The following is a 5,317-nucleotide window of genomic DNA, read 5'->3' as shown; positions in this document are numbered from 1 at the left end:
GACTGAAGAACAGAACAGGGCCAGACTTGGTCACACCAAAGAGCTTACAGGTTTCTTTGCATTTGTTAAGTTTCCTGTAGGTCTTCTGATGAGGTGAGGAGATGAGAGCTTAGAAGTGCAAACCATTGTTTGCCAAAGAAAGCATAACTGGAACACAGATATTTCAAATAAAACAACACATTACACAGAGAAAAAAAATGTACGAAGACCAGATACAACAAAGTTCTTCCGGGCTGGGAAGGTGACTCAGTGGTAGAGCGCTTGCCTTGCATGCCAGAGGCCCTGGGTTCGATTCCTCAGCACCACATAAGAAAAAAGCCGGAAGTGGCGCTGTGGCTCAAGTAGTAGAGTGCTAGCCTCGAGCTGAAGAGCTGAGGGACAGCGCCCAGGCCCAGAGTTCAGGCCCCACGACCGGACCCAAAAAAAAAAAAAAAAACAAAGTTCTTCCAAGGAAGCAGAGGAAGCGATAGTAATGCTAAAAGAAAACCAAGTTAAAAAAAAAAAAAGTACTATGTCCCATGTTCTACCTCTGCAACCCCCATTTACTTAAAAGGCTGATTTAAAAAAAAAAAAAAAACTAGGGTTGGGAAGATGGCTCAGTGGTAGAGTGCTTGCCTTGAATGCTTGAGGCCCTGGGTTCGATTCCTTAGCACCACATAAGCAAGAAGAAAAAAGCCGGAAGTGGCGCTGTGGCTCAAGTGGTAGAGTGCTAGCCTTGAGCTGAAGAGCTGAGGGACAGCGCCCAGGCCCAGAGTTCAGGCCCCACGACCGGACCCAAAAAAAAAAAAAAAACAAAGTTCTTCCAAGGAAGCAGAGGAAGCGATAGTAATGCTAAAAGAAAACCAAGTTAAAAAAAAAAAAAGTACTATGTCCCATGTTCTACCTCTGCAACCCCCATTTACTTAAAAGGCTGATTTAAAAAAAAAAAAAAAACTAGGGTTGGGAAGATGGCTCAGTGGTAGAGTGCTTGCCTTGAATGCTTGAGGCCCTGGGTTCGATTCCTTAGCACCACATAAGCAAGAAGAAAAAAGCCGGAAGTGGCGCTGTGACTCAAGTGGTAGAGTGCTAGCCTTGAGCTGAAGAGCTGAGGGACAGCACCCAGGCCCAGAGTTCAGGCCCCACAACCAGACCCCCCCAAAAAAAACAAAAACAAAAAAACTAAACACAGGGAATGGATCTCACTGTATCAATTACACATATGAAGCAACCTGCTTCAAATGTTGTACCACTGGACAGTGAGTTCCAAAATCTATGTTAATCCTCAGCCTTTAAATGTGATATGCCATAACCCCTATCAGTGTACCCATCTGGATCAAGGCCATGAGCTTAAAATATACAGCCATGAATGAGTTCATCACAAGAAATCGGGCACATTTCAAGAGTAAATAAATGGGTGTCCCAATGCTCCAAAGAGTCAATAAAAGTACTGAAAATCCAACAGAAATAAAACTCCCTCATGACATTCAAATAGCATCCGCCCCCAAAGAGTAAAATGCATCACTACTGGCTTACTACCTTTTAACCCCAACAGCCCAATGGAAACAACTATGAAATTTTAGTGTAAGAAAGATCATCTACGAACCAAAAATCAGGAAGTAGTAGAGACTTTGGGTATTTTTTAAGAATTAGTTTAATAATAACCAAGATATAATTTTATTTTTCACAGGCTAATTTAGGTGACTTTCCGAAGGCTCTTTGCACAGCAAAGATCAAAATTCCTCATAGTTTTCCTGGCTTACGATTTTTGTACAATATTGAGGCACCCATATTTCATCAACACAAGGGTACCCAGGACGTTGCACAAGTGACAGGAAAGTCAACTAAGAGCGCAAGTACAGGAGGGGCCATTCATTATATAACATCTCCAAGAATTATGTTTCTTTTCAATGGTATCCTTAAAAAAAACAGTATTGTTACTGTAACACATCACGTGTATCCACACTACCTCACATCAATTATATCTGATAAGACCCAAACACTGGAAAAGAGAGCGCTGAAGAGTCTTCGGAATTAAGGAAAAGGGAAAACGAGTGAATGGAATACAAAATTCTAAGCACCAGAGTTTCAAAACAGCTAGAGGGGCAAACTTCCCAGCTGAACCCCAAACTGCCCGTCTCCTACGCCTTCCAGTGCTGACAGGCGCTCGTTACAGTGCAGAGATGACCCGCACCAAAGCACAGCAGACAAAATGAACAGCCCCGCACTGAGCAAACGCTACCGGGAGCGGCCCCCTACCTGGATTTTCTAAGAAATGGCAACAACCAGAGGCCACCGCAGGAGGCGGAGAGGAAAAGCAGCCGAGGGACTGGAATACAAGTTTGGAGACCAGCACCAACTTGTGGCGAGGGACCCAACTATCTACGGCCTGCTGCCGACCGGGAGCCAGACCCCACTCACCGACTCCTATCTGGCAGGAGATGAAGTTGTAGGAATCTGACGGCAGAGGTGGCAGGGCCGGTCGGACAGCCAGCCACGACCGACCGACCGACCGACGACGGACCCAGGTCGGTAAACAAGCGGGGGCGGACCCACCCTCCCTCAGCCCCGGGCTGTCCCCGCGCCCAGAGCCCAAGATGGACGCGCGGCCAGCGGCGGCAGCCACAGGCCCGGCCTGCGCTCTCCCGCAACGCCGCTGCCCCCCCGCCCCGCGCCCGGGAGGCTCGGCTATCTGGGCACCGGAGGCCGCCCGGGGCCCGACAGGCCGCGGCGGGACGACCAGGGGGCCTCCGACCCGGCGCCCCACACCCGGGCCCGGTTACCTGGCGGCGGCTCCTCCTCCAGCTCCCGCTCCTCCTCCCCGTCTGACGCCTGGCGCCCGCCCGGCGGCGGCGACTCCCGCACAGCCCGCGGCGTCTCGCCGAGCCCGGCCCCTCTCCGCCTCCCTCGGCACCGCCGCCCGCCCGCCCTCCCCGCTTCTGCCGCCTCCGCCCGCCCGCCCGCCTCAGTCAGGACATGGTCTCCGCGGGCCCGCGCTCGGCTCCCGGCTGCCGGAGGCGGGGGAAGAGGGGCGGAGAGCCGGCGCGGAGGCGGGGGACCCGGGGGGCGGGGGCAGAGCGGAGGGGGGGCGGCCTCGGACGCTGCGGACTCCTAATGGCGGCGGCCAGGGACCCGGAGCCAAATAAACCCCGCGGCGGGCGGCACGACGTCAGGGCCGGACCCCGCAGCTCGACGCCCTGCCATTGGTCCCGGGTCCACCTCCGGCGCAGCCAATGAGCGGCTGCCTCTTTCCGGGCGCAGGAGGCGGGCCAGAGCAGCGTGACGTCAGCGGCGCGCCTCCTGATTGTGAGGCGGTGTCGCGCCCGGACCCTCCACGCCGTCGAGCGGCCAGGAGCGCGGGTCCCGTGGCGGCGCGAGGAGCACACCGTGCGGGGCTCGGGCCTGACGGGGTCCTCTTCTTTTGCAGCCGAGTGCCGAGTGAACCCCGACTCTCTCACATCTGCGGCGAGCAGTCTGGCAACTTAGATGCTGCTTCGCGCTTTCTTAAGCACTTACAAGCTCTGGACCGGACGCCCGGGAAGACGGAGCTGGTGCTTCGCGATAGGTTCATTGGCTACACAAGTGTTTTCTGGAGTGTGTTGTCCACGCCCACCTTCCTGGCAGCTGGCCACTTAACGTGAGTGTGTGTGTGTGTGTGATATCTCTGTCTAGTGCACATGCACAAATATTGGTGATGAGAAGCCGTGGGGACCAGCTGGCCTGAGGTTTAAGTAAACTCACCTAAAAAGGGAGGTTTTAGCTGGTTTATCTACCTAGATTACAGATAAATCTTACCTTGTCCAAGACAAAGGATGAATTACAGCCATGGAGCCAAAAATACTGCTGTAAGAATCCCCAGACCCTAAGTTCTAAACAGTCTGACGTAGGTTGATGTATTTACATATTAACTTTTTTAACTATAGAAATAGTCAAATGACCTAAATAAGTCAGCTATTTATGGAACATTCAGAAGTATATCAGGTTTATCTAGAAAACTGGTATTTCCCACCCTCCACCCCCGCAGAAGGACTTTACCTTGAATTTTGTATGCTTTTTTTTTTTTTTTTAAAGTAATCTGTTGAAAAAAACCAGCACTCCCAAGAGTTCTATTGCTCACCTCTGGTTCAACAGGATGACCATGATATTCAGTTTAGTCCATTTTCAGATTTAGATGGGACCTCATTTAGTAAAAACAAACCTCAGAATTCTTTTTTCTTTGCCCAAATGTGACTAAGGATGTATTATAGCTCTATGGCCACAGAGAATAAATCATACCTTATGATACTTCCCCTCACCAACAAGCACTTCACAACAATTTGTATATTTCATCTTCACAGTCATTGCTGTGATTTTCAACAATCTTACCTTCTCAACAATGTTATTTGCTCAAGACCTTATTAGTACATTCAGTTTAAACTGCCATACAAAACACATTCTCAAGCCTATAATTAAGTCAATTGTAGATTAAATCAAACACCATGTTGTTATACAACAACAATAATTCAACCAAAGCAGATCACTCGGAAAATATTTTTCTTAAGAGCTTCTTAATCCCTCCAGCTTCCCCTTCCTGAATTAAGGCTACTGAGTATCTCCCCACCTGCAATTTAGCAAGCATCACACAATGAAGTGTCATGTTTAGCTTGTGTTGTAGTTTATTTAGGTAGGGGAAGGGGAATATAATTTTGGTAAGGTTTATTAACTCAGAAGAAAATCTATCATGTGCCAAGGAGAAAGAAGGTAAGAGGACTGGTAACCTTAGATGAGTGGGGTTGGCTAGATGAAGAGCAAAGGAGAATGATGGAAAAGGTGACGTTGATCAAGATACACTGTACTCTAAACTGACTTGTTGATTAAAACCCTTTGTACAACTGTGTAAAGATAATTTAAAATTTAAAATAAATAGGTAAGACATCTTAGTTAAGGAAACAGCACAGAAAAGAGGGTAAGAGAAAAATAATCACAGTTACAAAGTTGAATGTGCTAAGAAAATTGGAGTTTTTTTCCTCAACCTGCAGTTGAGAAAAAAAAAAAAAATGGCTGTGTGAAAGCCATTAGTTCTCAACCAGTAAGTTCTCAGCCCTGGTTCCACAGTAGGTTCCACAGAGGGGCTTCTTTAAACATGGATATCTGAACCTACCCTAGACTTATTGAGACAATTCCTGGTTATGGAAATGTTTTCAACTTACTCTTCACGTAAATGTAGAGTGCAGGCAGACCTGAGGATTATTGATGGAATCCCCATCCCCAAACTTTGTAGATGTAAACACTAATGCCTAGAGCTGCTAAGTGAATTAACAAAGCTGGATCCAGGTACTTTTGGAATTAGCTATAGTCTCAT

At 48.6% G+C, this 5,317-nt stretch overlaps 1 protein-coding gene across 3 annotated transcripts in view; it reads right to left on the bottom strand.

The window, feature by feature from the left end:
* Zranb1 (zinc finger RANBP2-type containing 1) overlaps positions 1–3,150 on the bottom strand; it is a 65,860-nt gene extending 62,710 nt beyond the window's left edge. The window contains exons 1-2 of one of the 3 annotated variants that reach the window (XM_042701319.1): positions 2,762–2,860; positions 2,589–2,599 (exon numbers count right to left, since the gene is read on the bottom strand). The gene's annotated coding sequence lies outside the window, so the exon portion shown is untranslated. Of the gene's footprint in view, positions 1–2,588; positions 2,600–2,759 lie in introns of all 3 variants that reach the window. The other 2 variants (XM_042701317.1, XM_042701318.1) reach the window with 2 other exon arrangements.
* Positions 3,151–5,317: the final 2,167 nt, after the last annotated feature.

The sequence above is a fragment of the Dipodomys spectabilis genome, unplaced genomic scaffold (assembly GCF_019054845.1).
Source record: "Dipodomys spectabilis isolate Male_0828 unplaced genomic scaffold, ASM1905484v1 ptg000289l, whole genome shotgun sequence".
Classification (NCBI taxonomy): Eukaryota; Metazoa; Chordata; class Mammalia; order Rodentia; family Heteromyidae; genus Dipodomys; species Dipodomys spectabilis.
The sequence above is the reverse complement of the archived record's forward strand: the minus strand, read 5'-3'. Positions and strand labels throughout refer to the sequence as shown.